The 19,275-nt window shown below is 46.5% G+C and overlaps 1 long non-coding RNA gene across 1 annotated transcript in view; it reads right to left on the bottom strand.

The window, feature by feature from the left end:
* LOC130295249 (uncharacterized) overlaps positions 1 to 19,275 on the bottom strand; it is a 38,062-nt gene that overhangs the window by 5,285 nt on the left and 13,502 nt on the right. The window contains exon 2 of the long non-coding RNA XR_008848752.1: positions 8,602 to 8,689. This is a non-coding gene — a long non-coding RNA (uncharacterized LOC130295249). The remainder of the gene's footprint in view (positions 1 to 8,601; positions 8,690 to 19,275) is intronic.

Below are 19,275 nucleotides of genomic sequence, written 5' to 3'. Positions count from 1 at the left end.
TCTGACCGGAGCGCTGCAGTGAGGAGAGTGTAGCGAGCGCTCCGGGGAGGAGCGGGGACCCGGAGCGCTCGGCGTAACAGTACCCCCCCCCTTGGGTCTCCCCCTCTTCTTAGAGCCTGAGAACCTGAGGAGCAGACTTTTGTCTAGGATATTGTCCTCAGGTTCCCAGGATCTCTCTTCTGGACCACAACCCTCCCAATCCACTAAAAAAAAGGTTTTCCCTCTGACCTTTTTAGATGCTAGAATCTCTTTGACTGAGAAGATGTCCGAGGAGCCGGAAACAGGAGTGGGAGGAACAGATTTGGGAGAGAAACGGTTGATGATGAGTGGTTTAAGAAGAGAAACGTGAAAGGCATTAGGAATACGAAGAGAAGGAGGAAGAAGAAGTTTGTAAGAGACAGGATTAATCTGACACAAAATTTTGAAAGGACCAAGATAGCGTGGTCCCAACTTGTAGCTAGGGACACGGAAGCGGACATATTTAGCGGAGAGCCATACCTTGTCTCCAGGGGAAAAAATGGGAGGAGCTCTTCTTTTCTTATCCGCGAACTTCTTCATGCGTGATGAAGCCTGTAAGAGAGAATTTTGGGTCTCTCTCCATATGATGGAAAGGTCACGAGAAATTTCATCCACAGCGGGCAGACCAGAGGGCAAGGGGGTAGGGAGGGGGGGAAGAGGGTGACGGCCGTACACCACGAAAAATGGGGATTTGGAGGAAGATTCAGAGACTCTGAAGTTATACGAGAATTCGGCCCATGGAAGGAGATCTGCCCAGTCATCCTGGCGGGAGGAAACAAAATGTCGTAAATAATCACCCAAGACCTGGTTAATTCTTTCTACTTGTCCATTGGATTGGGGATGATATGCAGAAGAAAAATTTAATTTAATCTTGAGTTGTTTACAGAGAGCCCTCCAGAATTTAGACACGAATTGGACGCCTCTATCCGAGACGATCTGCGTAGGCAACCCGTGAAGACGAAAAATGTGTACAAAAAATTGTTTAGCCAACTGAGGCGCTGAAGGAAGACCAGGAAGAGGGATGAAATGTGCCATTTTGGAGAATCGATCAACGACCACCCAAATAACAGTGTTGCCACGGGAAGGGGGTAAATCAGTAATAAAATCCATACCAATCAGAGACCAAGGCTGTTCGGGGACAGGCAGGGGATGAAGAAAACCAGCGGGCTTCTGGCGAGGAGTCTTATCCCGGGCACAGATAGTGCAGGCTCGCACAAAGTCCACAACATCCGTCTCCAGAGTCGGCCACCAATAGAAGCGAGAGATGAGTTGCACAGATTTCTTGATGCCCACATGACCTGCGAGATGGGAGGAGTGACCCCATTTGAGGATTCCGAGGCGTTGGCGTGGAGAAACAAAGGTCTTTCCTGGAGGAGTTTGCCTGATGGAGGCTGGAGAAGTGGAAATCAGGCAGTCAGGAGGAATGATGTGTTGCGGAGAGAGTTCAACTTCCGAGGCATCCGAGGAACGAGAGAGAGCATCGGCCCTAATGTTCTTATCGGCAGGCCGAAAGTGAATTTCAAAATTAAATCGGGCAAAGAACAGAGACCACCGGGCCTGGCGAGGATTCAGCCGTTGGGCAGACTGGAGGTAGGAGAGGTTCTTGTGATCGGTGTAAATAATAACTGGAAATCTTGATCCCTCCAGCAGATGCCTCCATTCCTCAAGTGCTAATTTGATGGCTAGAAGCTCTCGATCCCCGATGGAGTAGTTCCTCTCCGCCGGAGAGAAGGTCCTAGAAAAAAAACCACAAGTGACAGCATGCCCGGAAGAATTTTTTTGTAGAAGAACAGCTCCAGCTCCCACTGAGGAGGCATCAACCTCCAATAGGAAGGGTTTGGAAGGGTCAGGTCTGGAGAGCACGGGAGCCGAAGAAAAGGCAGACTTGAGTCGTTTAAAGGCGTCTTCCGCTTGAGGAGGCCAAGACTTGGGACCGGCATTTTTTTTGGTTAAAGCCACGATAGGGGCCACAACGGTAGAAAAATGTGGAATAAATTGCCTGTAATAATTGGCGAACCCCAAAAAGCGTTGGATAGCACGGAGTCCGGAGGGGCGTGGCCAATCTAAGACGGCAGAGAGTTTGTCTGGGTCCATTTGTAGTCCCTGGCCAGAGACCAAGTATCCTAGAAAAGGAAGAGATTGGCATTCAAACAGACATTTCTCAATTTTGGCATAGAGTTGATTGTCACAAAGTCTTTGGAGAACCATACGGACATGCTGGCGGTGTTCTTCTAGATTGGCAGAAAAAATCAGGATATCGTCCAGATATACAACAACACAGGAGTATAAAAGATCACGAAAAATTTCATTAACAAAGTCTTGGAAGACGGCAGGGGCGTTGCACAGGCCAAAGGGCATGACCAGATACTCAAAGTGTCCATCTCTGGTGTTAAATGCCGTTTTCCATTCATCCCCCTCTCTGATGCGGATGAGATTATAAGCACCTCTTAAGTCCAGTTTAGTAAAGATGTGGGCACCTTGGAGGCGATCAAAGAGTTCAGAGATGAGGGGTAGGGGGTAGCGGTTCTTAACCGTGATTTTATTAAGACCGCGGTAGTCAATGCAAGGACGTAGGGAGCCATCTTTTTTGGACACAAAGAAAAATCCGGCTCCGGCAGGAGAGGAGGATTTACGGATAAAGCCCTTTTTTAAATTTTCCTGGACGTATTCAGACATGGCAAGAGTCTCTGGGGCGGACAGAGGATAAATTCTGCCCCGGGGTGGAGTAGTGCCCGGGAGGAGGTCGATAGGACAATCATAAGGCCTGTGAGGAGGTAGAGTCTCAGCTTGTTTTTTGCAGAAAACATCCGCAAAGTCCATATAGGCCTTAGGGAGACCGGTTACTGGAGGAACCACAGAGTCACGGCAAGGGTTACTGGGAACCGGTTTTAGACAGTCCTTGGAACAAGAGGGCCCCCAACTCTTGATCTCCCCAGTGGACCAATCCAGGGTTGGGGAATGAAGTTGAAGCCAGGGAAGTCCAAGGAGAATTTCAGAAGTGCAATTGGGGAGGACCAAAAGTTCAATCCTCTCGTGATGAGATCCGATGCACATTAGAAGGGGCTCCGTGCGGAAACGTATGGTACAGTCCAATCTTTCATTGTTTACACAATTGATGTAAAGGGGTCTGGCGAGACTGGTCACTGGGATGTTGAACCTGTTGACGAGAGAGGCCAAAATAAAATTTCCTGCAGATCCAGAGTCCAAGAAGGCCATAGTAGAGAAGGAGAAGGCAGAGGCAGACATCCGCACAGGCACAGTAAGACGTGGAGAAGCAGAGTAGACATCAAGGACTGTCTCACCTTTGTGCGGAGTCAGCGTACGTTTTTCCAGGCGGGGAGGACGGATAGGACAATCCCTCAGGAAGTGTTCGGTACTAGCACAGTACAGGCAGAGATTCTCCATGCGGCGTCGTGTCCTCTCTTGAGGTGTCAGGCGAGACCGGTCGACCTGCATAGCCTCCACGGCGGGAGGCACAGGAACGGATTGCAGGGGACCAGAGGAGAGAGGAGCCGAGGAGAAGAAACGCCTCGTGCGAACAGAGTCCATATCTTGGCGGAGCTCCTGACGCCTTTCGGAAAAACGCATGTCAATGCGAGTGGCTAGGTGAATGAGTTCATGTAGATTAGCAGGGATTTCTCGTGCGGCCAGAACATCTTTAATGTTGCTGGATAGGCCTTTTTTAAAGGTCGCGCAGAGAGCCTCATTATTCCAGGATAATTCTGAAGCAAGAGTACGGAATTGTACGGCGTACTAGCCAACGGAAGAATTACCCTGGACCAGGTTCAACAGGGCAGTCTCAGCAGAAGAGGCTCGGGCAGGTTCCTCAAAGACACTTCGGATTTCCGAGAAGAAGGAGTGTACAGAGGCAGTGACGGGGTCATTGCGGTCCCAGAGCGGTGTGGCCCAAGACAGGGCTTTTCCAGACAGAAGGCTGACTACGAAAGCCACCTTAGACCTTTCAGTGGGAAACTGGTCCGACATCATCTCCAGGTGCAGGGAACATTGGGAAAAAAAGCCACGGCAAAATTTAGAGTCCCCATCAAATTTATCCGGCAAGGATAGGCGTAGACCAGAAGCGGCCACTCGCTGCGGAGGAGGTGCAGGAGCTGGCGGAGGAGATGATTGCTGAAGCTGTGGTAGTAACTGCTGTAGCATCACGGTCAGTTGAGACAGCTGTTGGCCTTGTTGCGCTATCTGTTGTGACTGCTGGGCGACCACCGTGGTGAGGTCAGCGACAACTGGCAGAGGAACTTCAGCGGGATCCATGGCCGGATCTACTGTCACGATGCCGGCTGGCAGGTAGTGGATCCTCTGTGCCAGAGAGGGATTGGCGTGGACCGTGCTAGTGGATCGGTTCTAAGTCACTACTGGTTTTCACCAGAGCCCGCCGCAAAGCGGGATGGACTTGCTGCGGCGGTAGTGACCAGGTCGTATCCACTAGCAACGGCTCAACCTCTCTGACTGCTGAAGATAGGCGCGGTACAAGGGAGTAGGCAGAAGCAAGGTCGGACGTAGCAGAAGGTCGGGGCAGGCAGCAAGGATCGTAGTCAGGGGCAACGGCAGGAGGTCTGGAACACAGGCTAGGAACACACAAGGAAACGCTTTCACTGGCACGATGGCAACAAGATCCGGCAAGGAAGTGCAGGGGAAGTGAGGTGATATAGGGAAGTGCACAGGTGATCAGACTAATTGGAACCACTGCGCCAATCAGCGGCGCAGTGGCCCTTTAAATCGCAAAGACCCGGCGCGCGCGCGCCCTAAGGAGCGGGGCCGCGCGCGCCGGGACAGGACCGACGGAGAGCGAGTCAGGTACGGGAGCCGGGGTGCGCATCGCGAGCGGGCGCTACCCGCATCGCGAATCGCATCCCGGCTGGAGGCAGTATCGCAGCGCCCCGGGTCAGTGGATCTGACCGGAGCGCTGCAGTGAGGAGAGTGTAGCGAGCGCTCCGGGGAGGAGCGGGGACCCGGAGCGCTCGGCGTAACAGGGCAGTATTATAGTAGTTATATTCTTGTATATAGGAGCAGTATTATAGTAGTTATATTCTTGTATATAGGAGCAGTATTATAGTAGATATATTCTTGTATATAGGAGCAGTATTATAGTAGTTATATTCTTGTACATATGAGCAGTATTATAGTAGTTATATTCTTGTATATAGGGGCAGTATTATAGTAGTTATATTCTTGTATATAGGGGCAGTATTATAGTAGTTATATTCTTGTATATAGGAGCAGTATTATAGTAGTTATATTCTTGTATATAGGAGCAGTATTATAGTAGTTATATTCTTATATATAGGAGCAGTATTATAGTAGTTATATTCTTGTATATAGGAGGCAGTATTATAGTAGTTATATTCTTGTATATAGGAGCAGTATTATAGTAGTTATATTCTTGTATATAGGAAACAGTATTATAGTAGTTATTTTCTTGTATATAGGAGCAGTATTATAGTAGTTATATTCTTGTATATAGGAGCAGTATTATAGTAGTTATATTCTTGTATATAGGAGGCAGTATTATAGTAGTTATATTCTTGTACATAGGAGCAGTATTATAGTAGGAATAACATCTCCGTAGATCTGCTTACACTTTACTTTCCAACATCTGGAGATTTGCTGAGATTGTTCAATAATGTTTTTAATGTGTAAAATTTCTGCTGACCCCAACTCACCTGGGCTCCGGGAAGGTCACAGACGTTACATGGGGATGATGTGGCGGAATGTTCTTCACATTGCTATTTAAAATAAAGGGAGACTCCAGAACAGTGTTTCCTAACTAGAGTGTCTCCAGCTGTTGCAAAACTACAACTTCCAGCATGCCCGGAGAGACGTTGACAGACGTCAGTGCTGATGTTCTCCACCAGAGGCAAAATTCTTTAGCGATGGCGTTCAGCGGGGATTTTCCAGATATTAACGGAACCATCTAAATAAAAATTCCCTGTAAGAATCTTCCAAGTGGGATTTCCTGTTTGTCGGCTATTTCCGTCCTGTCTTTTATTTGTGGTGGAGAATTCAGCCGCAATAATCTCGCTTTTACGCCGAATGTCTGTCACTCTCGCCCGTAAACCCCCAGGAGTCACCGGCTAATTTAGGTGTCGTGAAAAGGGTTAGAAAATCACGACTGCTTTCTTCCACAAACAGTGCCCCGCCCATCTGCAGGCAGTGTCTGGTATTGCAAATCAACCCCGTTTTTATTTCATAGAGCTGAGCTGCAATGCCTGACGCAACCACAAGGACTGGGGTGGCGCTGTTTTTGCAATGAAGCAGCCATGTTATTGTAGTGCTGTAGCTCAGTGTTGTCCAACTAGTGAACTAGTGTGCATCCAGCTGTTGCAAAACTACAACTTCCAGCATGTCTAGTTCAGTGTTTCCCAACCAAGGGTGCCTCCAGCTGTTGCAAAACTACAACTCCCAGCATGCCCGGATAGCCGAAGGCTTCCCTGGCATGCTGGGTGTTGTAGTTTTGCAATGGCTGGAGGCAGGCTTCTTGGGAAACACTGCTGTTGCTGAATGGAACTGAACTGCAATACCAGTAGTAACCTGTGGACAGGTGTGGCGCTGTGTTTTTTTTTTTTTTAAAGAAGAATGTGTTAATGTTTTTCTAGTGTCCTAGGCTTTGATACCTTATATGTACCTGTTGCAGATGCCCCATAACAGCATACCGCTAAATAAAGATAATCTACTGGAATTAAAGACTGTATGCTAGTATTATTTAAGCATTGTATGGTGGTATTATTTGTGCACAGTATGGTGGTATTATTTAAGTATTGTATGGTGGTATTATTTGAGTACTGCATGGTGGTATTATTTGATCACTATATGGTAGTATTATTTGAGTATTGTATGGTGGTATTATTTGTGCACAGTATGGTGGTATTATTTGAGCACTGTATCGTGATATTATTTGATAACTATATGGTAGTATTATTTGAGTATTGTATGGTGGTATTATTTGAACACTGTAGGCTTGTATTATTTGAGCACTGTATGGTGATATTATTTGACCACTATATTGTAGTATTATCTGAGCAATGTATGGTGGCATTATTTGAGTACTGTATGGTGATATTATTTGAGTACTGTATGGTGGCATTATTTGAGCACTGTATGGTGATATTATTTGAGCACTATACAGTAGTATTATTTGAGCATTGTATGGGTTAATTTCTGTGCACTGTATTATGTGGTTCCTTTTATTGCAGTATTATATGAGCACTGTTTGGAGTTATTATTTGGTCACTGTAACTTTGTATTTTTTAACACCGCATGGAGCTTTTGTTTGAGCACTGTACGGTAGAATAATTTTGTTGCTGTATGGTGTCATTTGAGCACTCTATGGTAGTATTATTTATACACTGTATGGTAGCATTATGTGGTTACTGTTTGATATTATTTGAAAACTATGGTAGCTTTATTTGTGCACTGAATGGTAACATTATTTGGTTGCTGTATGGCATTCTTTGTGCACTCTATGGTAGTAATATTTAAATACTTTATGGTGGTATTATATCATCACTGTATGGAGTTATTATTTGGTCAGTGTAATTCTGTATTATTTGAACACTGTATGGCGCTATTGTTTGAGCACTGTATAGCAGCTTTATTCGGTTGCTGTATGGTATTATTTGAGGTCTGTATGGTGGTATTATTTTTGCACTGTATGGTATTATATCAGCACGATATGGAGGTTTTGTTCCTATTTTACTACCGCTTTCTTGTATGATTTTACGACGTGTGAATCCAGCCTTAAGCCGTGTTCACACACACTGTAAAAATGTGGCCCTATTGAATTTACAAAGAATTTATTTTTATGTGCCCCTTTATTCCGCAATAATCTGCAAAAACGGCTGTAAATATGGTGTGTGAACAAGGTCGTAGGCGGCATTCACATCTCGTTTTTGCAATACGGTTCCCGTATCCGGTTTCAGTGAAAAAAAACGTATGGAACCGTATCGCAAACCGTATGTATAGACATTTCGTAGCATCCGGTTGTGTACGTTTTGCACCATTTACGGTTTTATCTGTTTTTTTCCCATACACAAAACCGTAGTCTACTACGTTTTTATGTCCGGGTGAAAAACGGGATACAACCCGTATACGTTTTTTTTTTGTTTGTTTTTTTAAATGGTGGTCTATGGGAACCGTACTGAACCGTATGTGCGTACGGTTCCATCCGGTTTGCACAATACGGTTTTGCAGTTTGCTCATGCGCAGTGCACGCCGAAAGTTCTTCCCACAAATAGAACAAGAAGAACTTTATTTAATTAAGGACAAACATAAAAGCGTATCCGTTTTTTTTTTTTTCAAAAAACTTATTAAACCGTAGGCAACCGGACATCCGTTTTCAAACCGTATATGGTTTAAAACTGTACAGAGGTATATATGGTTGTATACGGTTCGGTCCGGTTTTGAGACATACGTTTTTTGTTTTTTTTTACAAAAAAACTGATACGGGAACCGTATTGCAAAAACGAGCCTTAAATGGAAGCCTCCCTTTATGTTCTTATATTAGGGAGCTGCATTGTTTGTAGCTTCCTCTCTATTATCACACTCAATCCCTGATACACTGTAACCAACCTGCAGCTCTGCGAGGAGGCCTGGCATCAGAAGGAATTCCCAGTCTCTGAATGTTTCCAGTCACTGACAGATAGCAGGGATCTTGATGCTGAGGAATTGAAACACAAAGCATATTAGACAATAACAGAACTTCTTATCCTATGACAGTGTTTTCCAAACAGGGTGCCTCCAGCTGTTTCAAAACTACAACTCCCAGCATGCCCGGACAGCCTTCGGCTGTCCGGGCATGCTGGGAGTTGTAGTTTTGCAACAGCTGGAGGCACCCTGGTTGGGAAATACTGTCCTATGATATAAAGCTTTGATCAAACCCTTATAGGACATTTTTTTGGTTTATTCCAAAAATTTTGGGAGAATTCCAACCCCCAAAGAGTTAATCTGAGAGTCATGTGGCAAATGTCTGAGAGTAACATGAGCTGGGGCTGGGACATGGAGCAGATCTCTGGGTAATTTCGTGTTCCCAGGGCGGCGCGGACTCTCCATGTGGTTGCGCGGTTTGCGCCGATGATGTAAATGCGGAGGATTGAGCCTGTAATTCTCAGGGACAATGAATCTCCGGATCCTCCGGTCAGGTCTGGAGCTTCTGCTGACACATGGACGCGGTTTTGGCTTTTCCTCTAGTCCTCGAGTCCATCACTAAATCTGGGGGGGGTCAGGAGTCTCTGGGACACGGTCTGAGCTCAGTCATCTGCCAGACACCCACATGTCCTATGGTTGGGTCCATACTGAACCATTCAGACCAGGGAGGGGCGCTGTGGAGCAAACTAAATTCATGGGGCTATTGAGGCTTTGTCTATCCATGCTTCAGGATATATGGTGGTATTATTTGAGCACTGTTTGGTGGCATTTTTTGAGCACTATATTGTGGTATTATCTGAGCACTATATTGTGGTATTATCTGAGCACTGTATGTGGTATTATTTTGGCACCATATGGTGGTATTATTTGTGCATTATATTGTGGTATTATTTCAACACTGTATGGTGGTATTATTTGAGCACTTTTTGATGGTATTATTTGTGCCCTGTATGGTGGTAATTTTTGTGTACTGTATGTTGGTAATATTTGTGAACTGTATGGTGGTAATGTATGTGAACTGTATGGTGGTATTATTTAAGCACTGTATGGAGGTATTATTTGAGCACTGTATGGTGGTAATATTAGTGCATTATATTGTGGGTATCATTTGAGCATTGCATGGTGTTTTATTTGAGCACTGTGTGATGGTATTATTTGTGCCCTGTATGGTGGTAATATTTGTGCCCTGTATGGTGGTATTATTTGTGCCCTGTATGGTGGTAATATTTGTGCCCTGTATGGTGGTAATATTTGTGCCCTGTATGGTGGTAATATTTGTGTACAGTATGGTGGTAATATTTGTGTACTGTATGGTGGTAATATTTTTGTACTGTATGGTAGTATCATTTGTGCACTGTATGGTGGTAATATTTGTGCACTGTATGGTGGCATTAGTTGTGCATTGTAAGGTGGTATTATTTGTGTACTGTATGGTAGTATTATTTGTGCACTGTATGGTGGTAATATTTGTGCCCTGTATGGTGGTAATATTTGTGCCCTGTATGGTGGTAATATTTGTGTACAGTATGGTGGTAATATTTGTGCACTGTATGGTGGTATTAGTTGTGCATTGTAAGGTGGTATTATTTGTGTACTGTATGGTAGTATTATTTGTGCACTGTATGGTGGTAATGTTTGTGCACTGTTTGGTGGTATTAGTTGTGCATTATCTGGTGGTATTATTTGAACACTGTATGGGGTAATATTTGTTTATTTGTTTAGTGTAAGAACGCAACATGTGAACACAGCCTGAAGACTTCTAATCATTATAAAACACCTCAATTGTGATCATAGGTCAAATCCCTTTCTCTGAAAAACACATCTTGAATAAGAAAACGTGTCAAAACTGCACATAGTGTGAACTGACACCAACCCACTTCAGGCTTCTGGTTGCTGGAGTCTAGCCAGGTGATCAGGTTGGTCTCATTTGTTGAATTGCAGTGATCAGACTCCACACCCTCTCTCTGCAAATCCAAAGGATTTATAAAGAATGTAGGCAGCATGAGAAAATAATTTCTGTTCTGAAATAGAATCAGTATGGCTGAAAACCCCATGCTTGCTACATCAGCTAAAACAGGTAAGCACAAGACACACACAAGAACCTCTACACTAGTCTCTAATAACAGCCCATGCTGCACTATATAAGCACGGAGTCTTTAGGTCGTAGTGTCCTGGGATAGAGGTGTGAGATCTGGTCTAAGCCGCAGTATTCATCACATTGATATCATTACAACCCTAGAGACCTCAGAGATAAGCAGCGGGAGCAGCGGGCAGCGCCAGGCTCTGGGGATTTGCAGCTGGTGACAGAGAAGCTCCAAAAATCTGCCAAATCCAAGGTCCCGGCGCTAAAATATTTACAGAATGAGGGCTGTAAAATAAACCGCAGAAATATCCGAAACACTAAAGTATCCTGCAGCTTTGACTGTGACAGAACTACAACTCCCAGCATCCTCTGACAGCAGGAACATTACATCATGGCGGCATTAAAGTATGGAGATCGGTAATATGAAAGGAGGAAAGTGGGATTAAAGTCTGAAAATGTAAATGGCCATTCCCCGCTCTACGCTAACAAATACTGGCCAATGCATAGCCGGTATTTGTCAGCGCATCGGTGTACCCCCACACAACCAGTGGCATACGCCAAGGGATACACGTACCACCGGATGAGAACCCCTGCTGTAGATCGTAAAATAAGAATAGAAAAAAAATAATCACCAACAATTCTTGTCATCAACAAAAACTTTTTTATATTATGTAGATAATGCAATTATATGTATATTTGTAATATACATTGGTTAAAAATGTCTATATTTTTTGGTGAAAAAGTGCTGTCCCTGCAGCTATTGCCTGTGTGTCTCTATGAGGAATGAGGAGTCCAAATACAGGAAGTGAGGGCGGGACAAGGGCTCTGTGCAGGCTCCTGGCTTGTCAATCATCTTGATGAGTGAGCCGGGGGCATGTCATAGAGCTTCAGTGTACAGAGCCCCGCTTGTCCTCAGTGTACAGAGCCCTGCTTGTCCTCGGTGTACAGAGCCCCACTTGTCCTCGGTGTACAGAGCCCCGCTTGTCCTCGGTGTACAGAGCCCCGCTTGTCCTCGGTGTACAGAGCCACGCTTGTCCTCGGTGTACAGAGCCCCGCTTGTCCTCGGTATACAGAGCCCTGCTTGTCCTCGGTGTACAGAGCCCTGCTTGTCCTCAGTGTACAGAGCCCCGCTTGTCCTCGGTGTACAGAGCCCCGCTTGTCCTCAGTGTACAGAGCCCCGCTTGTCCTCAGTGTACAGAGCCCCGCTTGTCCTCGGTGTACAGAGCCCCGCTTGTCCTCAGTGTACAGAGCCACGCTTGTCCTCAGTGTACAGAGCCACGCTTGTCCTCAGTGTACAGAGCCACGCTTGTCCTCAGTGTACAGAGCCACGCTTGTCCTCAGTGTACAGAGCCCTGCTTGTCCTCAGTGTACAGAGCCCTGCTTGTCCTCAATGTACAGAGCCACGCTTGTCCTCAGTGTACAGAGCCCTGCTTGTCCTCAGTGTACAGAGCCCTGCTTGTCCTCAATGTACAGAGCCCCGCTTGTCCTCGGTGTACAGAGCCCCGCTTGTCCTCGGTGTACAGAGCCCCGCTTGTCCTCGGTGTACAGAGCCCCGCTTGTCCTCGGTGTACAGAGCCCCGCTTGTCCTCGGTGTACAGAGCCCCGCTTGTCCTCGGTGTACAGAGCCCCGCTTGTCCTCGGTGTACAGAGCCCCGCTTGTCCTCGGTGTACAGAGCCCCGCTTGTCCTCGGTGTACAGAGCCCCGCTTGTCCTCGGTGTACAGAGCCCCGCTTGTCCTCGGTGTACAGAGCCCCGCTTGTCCTCTGTGTACAGAGCCCCGCTTGTCCTCAGTGTACAGAGCCCCGCTTGTCCTCAGTGTACAGAGCCCCGCTTGTCCTCAGTGTACAGAGCCCCGCTTGTCCTCAGTGTACAGAGCCCCGCTTGTTCTCGGTGTACAGAGCCCTGCTTGTCCTCGGTGTACAGAGCCCCGCTTGTCCTCAGTGTACAGAGCCCCGCTTGTCCTCAGTGTACAGAGCCCTGCTTGTCCTCGGTGCACAGAGCCCAGCTTGTCCACCCACACTTCATGTATTTGGACTCCTAATAGAGACACACAGACAATACCTACAGGGACAAAAAATATACACATTTTTTAACCAATGTATATTACAAATATACTTATAATGGCATTATCTACATTATATAAATGTTTTTTTGTTGACAACAGGTACACTTAAAAAAAAATATGTTGAACATAAAAACTTGATTTAAACAGTAGGTCAGTGGTCTCTAAGTTGTGGACCCCCAGCTGTTGTGAAACTACAACTCAAAGCATGCCCAGTCATTCTGGGAATTGTAGTTTTCCAACCAGTGCTGCCGTCAGCTGTTGTAGAACTGCAACTCCCAAAGGCTGTCCGGGCATGCTGGGAATTGTAGTTTTCCAACCAGTGCTGCCGTCAGCTGTTGTAGAACTGCAACTCCCAAAGGCTGTCCGAGCATGCTGGGAATTGTAGTTTCCCATACAGTGTTGCCCCCCAGCTGGTGCAAAACTACAACTCCCAGCATGTCCGGACAGCCTTCGGCTGTCCGGGCATGCTGGGAATTGTAGTTTTGCAACCAGCGCTGCCGTCACGCGTTGTAGAACTATCTACAACTCCCAAAGACTGTCTGGGCATGCTGGGAATTGTAGTTTTCCAACCAGGGTGCCTCCAGCTGTTGCATAACTACAACTCCCAGCAACCAGTGTTGCCTCCAACTGTTGTAGAACTACAACTCCCAAAGGCTGTCCGGGCATGCTGGGAATTGTGGTTTCCCAACAGTGTTTCTTCCAGCTGTTGCAAAACTACAACTCCCAGCATGTCCGAAAACCGTTGGTTGTAGTGAATGTAGAGTCGCAGGAATCTTTAGTCGCTGACTAAGAAGCAAAACTCAAGCCTTCAGGGTACTGAATCGTGGCGGGGGGTAGGGCGGATCAGCGCGGTGAATGCGATGTTTTCGTTCAGTCTAGTACGCTGTGCATCAATATTTTCTATGCTGATCCATGGGGCTCGGGCGCAGGTAGATGGCGGCTTTGGAGCGGGCGTCTCTATCAGGACGGACGGGTAGAGCCAGATCTGAATGGCGCCTTTGTTCTGATCCGCGGTGACAGCTCCACTGACTCGGTGCTACTACAAGTCTATGCAGTGACTGGTCGCCCACATACGCCGGCTCTGAGTAACAATGTACAAGTTCCACCCAAAAGCCCAATTTCTGTAATGTAAATGGAAGTGATTCCCGTGTAGGTGTGGGCAGCGAGGAGCGCAAATCTCATTATAAGAGGCGGGAATCACGTGGGCAAAGAGAAGTGGATCCCTTAGGGAAATGTTCTCTATTGTCTTAGTGAGTTTTTAGAGTTCATAGTAATAAGCAACAAATTCAGCTCTGCTACATCTGTATGTAGAATAACATGTATGTGACTGCTTCTCAGGGGTGATGAGTATACATGGGGGTCAATGGGGGTAAAACTGAATATTAACACCATAGATGGACATATCAGGGGCTAAGACAACTGGATTTAAAATAATATTCTATTCACTTCCATTGAGCCATTGCTGTGGATTCTGTTCTACCAGAGAGGAGGGAAGAAGCTGGGGGGGGGGGGGGGGGGGGGGGCAATATCTTACCCCAGGGAGGCAGTAGTACAGTAAAACAGAGGTGCAGTGATATAGCCGAGTGTTAGTGCAGTAGTGCAGTGCTACAGTCATGGTTTAGTGCAGTAGTACAGCTGTGGGTTAGTACATTAGTGCAGTGGTAATACAGAGATGCAGTGATATAGTATTGCAGTAGTACAGAGCACAGTGGTATAGTATTGCAGTAGTACACAGCTGTAGGGGTACAATAGTACAGTAATGCAGAGGTGCAGTGATATAGTATTGCAGTAGTACAGAGGTGCAGTGATATAGTATTGCAGTAGAACAGAGGTGCAGTGATATAGTATTGCAGTAATACAGAGGGGCAGTGATATAGTATTGCAGTAGTACAGAGCTGTAGTGGTACAATAGTACAGTAATATAGAGGTGCAGTGATATAGAATTGCAGTAGTACAGAGCACAGTGGTACAGTATTGCAGTAGTACCGAGCTGTAGTGGTACAATAGTACAGAAATACAGAGGTGCAGTGATATAGCATTGCAGCAGTACAGAAGTGCAGTAATATAGTATTGCAGTAGTACAGAGGTGCAGTGATATAGCATTGCAGTGGTATGCAAAGTGACTTACCATGCTCCTGTCATGATTCGGCTGGCTGGAGGTGGATCCTCTGTGCCAGAGAGGGATTGGCGTGGACCATGTTGGTGGACCGGTTCTAAGTTGCTACTGGTATTCACCAGAGCCCGCCGCAAAGCGGGGTGGTCTTGCAGCGGCGGTAGCAACCAGGTCGTATCCACCAGCAACGGCTCAACCTCTCTGACTGCTGAAGATAGGCGCGGTACAAGGGAGTAGACAAGAGCAAGGTCGGACGTAGCAGAAGGTCAGGGCAGGCAGCAAGGATCATAGTCAGGGGCAACGGCAAGAGGTCTGGAACACAGGCTAGGAACACACAAGGAAACGCTTTCACTGGCACAATGGCAACAAGATCCGGCGAGGGAGTGCAGGGGAAGTGATGTATAAGTAGGGAGTGCACAGGTGATAACACTGATTAGGCCTGCTGCGCCAATCAGTGGCACAGTGGCCCTTTAAATTGCAGAGACCCGGCGCGTGCGCGACCTAAGGAGCGGGGCCGCGCGCGGCGGGACAAGACAGACGGGGAACGGGTCAGGTACGGGAGCCGGGACGCGCATCGCGAGCGGGCGCCTCCCGCGTCGCGAATCGCATCCCGGCTGGGAGTGATATTGCAGCGCACCCTGTCAGCAGGTCTGACCGGGGCGCTGCGAATGAGAGGATGCTGCGAGCGCTCCGGGGAGGAGCGGGGACCCGGAGCGCTCGGCGTAACAGCTCCTCTGCTGCTTCTTCGTCTGCCTCTCAGCTCCGGCGCGTGCGTCCCCATCCACTAGGGTGTGCGTGCACTGGAGCTCTGAAATTTAAAGGGCCAGTACGCCCATAATTATGTGAAACACCTGACACTTTTCTATAAGTCCCTGCACCTCCCACTCTTCCCTGACGGATCTTCAGTGCCATTTGCCTGAGATTAAGCGTTCTATACTGTCTGTTGCCTCAACTACTTTACTACTGCAGCACAACTACTTTACCACTGCAGCACAACTACTTTACCACTGCAGCAAATCCATCCTGCCTTGCAGCGGGCTCTGGTGAAGACCAGCGGCACCTTAGACTCCGCTCCCCGATACAGCCTGTGTCATCAGCCACTCAGGTCAGTGGATCCACATCCAGCACCGTTACAATAGTAGAGTGCTGCAGTGGTAAAGTAGTTGAGGATTTAGTAGTGCGGTGGTACAGGAGTACAGAATTGCAGTGTTACAGTCATTTTACATAATACAGGGTTCAGTAGTGTAGTGGGACAGCCATGGGTTTGTACAGTAGTGCAGTGATATAATAGTACAGTATTACAGAGGTGCAGTAGTATATAGCTGTAGGTTTCTACATTAGTGCAGTGCTACAATAGTACAGTATTACAGAGGTGCAGTGGTACAGCCATGGTAGTTAGTACAGTAATGCAGTGATATAATAGTAGAGTAGTACAGAGGTGCAGTGGTTTAGCTGTAGGTTTGTACAGTAGTGCAGTGATATAATAGTACAGTAGTACACAGGTGCAGTGGAATAGCCGTAGGTTTGTACAGCAGTGCAGTGATATAATAGAAGAATAGTACAGAGGTGCAGTGGTATAGCTGTAGGTTTGTACAGTAGTGCAGTGATATAATAGTACAGTATTACAGAGGTGCAGTAGTATATAGCTGTAGGTTTCTACATTAGTGCAGTGCTACCATAGTACAGTATTACAGAGGTGCAGTGGTACAGCCATGGTAGTTAGTACAGTAATGCAGTGATATAATAGTAGAGTAGTACAGAGGTGCAGTGGTTTAGCTGTAGGTTTGTACAGTAGTGCAGTGATATAATAGTACAGTAGTACATAGGTGCAGTGGAATAGCCGTAGGTTTGTACAGCAGTGCAGTGATATAATAGAAGAGTAGTACAGAGGTGCAGTGGTATAGCTGTAGGTTTGTACAGTAGTGCAGGGATATAATAGTAGAGTAGTACAGAGGTGCAGTGGAATATCTGTAGGTTTGTACAGCAGTACAGTGATATAATAGTACAGTAGTACAGAGGTGCATTTGTATAGCTGTAGGTTTGTACGGTGGTGCAGTGATATAGTAGTAGAGTAGTACAGAGGTGCAGTGGAATATCTGTAGGTTTGTACAGCAGTACAGTGATATAATAGTACAGTAGTACAGAGGTGCATTTGTATAGCTGTAGGTTTGTACAGTGGTGCAGTGATATAGTAGTAGAGTAGTACAGAGGTGCAGTGGTACAGCTGTACAGTAGTACAGAGGTGCGGTGATCAGATATGACCATTTCATTGAAATTTTACATGATTTCAGTATAATAAATAGGCACCCGGTATAAATACAGAACTTTTCTTTCTTCAGCATTACCTCATTTCTTGAAAAGATTGAATTCCCGTCCTAGCGGCGCGGAGAACAGATGGCGCACATTCCATGTTCAGTGACTGCGCTCGTTCTAACCCAGGATGTGGTCTTCTTCGCCAGCCAAAAAATCCCAGTGTAAGTGGCCTTCACATCAGCCGGAGAGCTTCACCTTGGCGGAGACATTGACTTTCCATAGGCCGAAGGGGGGAGGAAGCTGTTTCTTTATAACCGTATAAACGGTGAGATTAGGAAGTGAAGTAAAGGTGCGCGCGGCCCCCGACCTAGAGAGTGCGAGCCAGAAACGTTTAGTGCTCCCAGTGTTCCTGTAAGTCACTTCTGTTCCCATAAGATACAAAGCAAGGAGCGCTCCATAGTGCAATAATCCTTTAGTGGATAATTTCAAGTATACTGGAAGCGCTTACCCGCTAAGTTGTGCAGCAAACAGGCACAACACTGGTAAAGGCATATAGGTCTGGACAGTTCCTGACATGGACAGTGGTGTCAGCAGAGAGCACTGTGGTCAGACTGGAAAGAAATTTAAAAAGAAAAGAACTTCCTGTGGAGCATACAGCAGCTGATAAGTGCTGGAAGGATTAAGATTTTTAAATAGACGTAATTTACAAATCTGTTTAACTTTCTGGCACCAGTTGATAAAAAAAACAAAAAATACGTTTTTCACCGGAGAACCCCTTTAATAAAATTAACACAGCCTTAATGTCTTAATATATAAGATATATAGGTATATGACAGGGAAATGGTGATGTAGCTGTAGGGGCTGGTCAGAGGGGATGACAGCATTCAGGAGGCGGGGCTAGAGCTCAGAGACAAGATCCAGCCACGACTCTTTTAAAAAAAAATTGAAAATAACTTTATTCGCAATCAATCGTCATACAATAATTAATACGTTCACCATACATAGCATGACAGCCATGCCTCCTGAGACAGCAGAAGATAATGTGTCAACTTGATGGGGAGGAGACAGGGTGTTGAGACAACACCACACTGACAATGAGAGAACTACACAACTTACTGTCAGAAGAGAGGGAGGAGCTGGGGATAACATTATATTAGTAAGTTACATATCTTGGGCTAATTCTCTTATTTAAATACAATTATCTGAAACCGGAGTGCCTCGGTGTACAGAGCCCCGCTTGTCCTCAGTGTACAGAGCCCCGCTTGTCCTCAGTGTACAGAGCCCCGCTTGTCCTCAGTGTACAGAGCCCCGCTTGTCCTCAGTGCACAGAACCCTGCTTGTCCTCAGTGTACAGAGCCCTGCTTGTCCTCAGTGTACAGAGCCCTGCTTGTCCTCAGTGTACAGAGCCCTGCTTGTCCTCAGTGTACAGAGCCCTGCTTGTCCTCAGTGTACAGAGCCCAGCTTGTCCTCAGTGTACAGAGCCCCGCTTGTCCTCAGTGTACAGAGCCCTGCTTGTCCTCAGTGTACAGAGCCCTGCTTGTCCTCAGTGTACAGAGCCCCGTTTGTCCTCAGTGCACAGAGCCCTGTTTGTCCTCAGTGCACAGAGCCCCGCTTGTCCTCAGTGTACAGAGCCCTGTTTGTCCTCAGTGCACAGAGCCCTGCTTGTCCTCAGTGTACAGAGCCCTGCTTGTCCTCAGTGTACAGAGCCCTGCTTGTCCTCAGTGTACAGAGCCCTGCTTGTCCTCAGTGTACAGAGCCCTCCTTGTCCTCAGTGTACAGAGCCCTGCTTGTCCTCAGTGTACAGAGTCCTGCTTGTCCCGCCCTCACTTCCTGTATTTGGTCTCCTCATAGAGACACACAGGCAATTGCTGCAGGTACAGCATTTTTTCACCCCAAAAATACATATTTTTTAACCAATGTACTTTACACATATATATATATATATATATATATATATATATATATAATGGTATTATCTACAATATATAAAAAGTTTTTGTTGACAACAGGTACACTTTAAAGTGTTCTCCATATATATATATATATATATATATATACGCTTTTATACGCTCCGCTCCCTCTCCT

Source organism: Hyla sarda, chromosome 11 (assembly GCF_029499605.1).
Source record: "Hyla sarda isolate aHylSar1 chromosome 11, aHylSar1.hap1, whole genome shotgun sequence".
NCBI classification, from domain to species: Eukaryota; Metazoa; Chordata; class Amphibia; order Anura; family Hylidae; genus Hyla; species Hyla sarda.
This window is presented reverse-complemented; position numbering and strand designations above follow the sequence as displayed.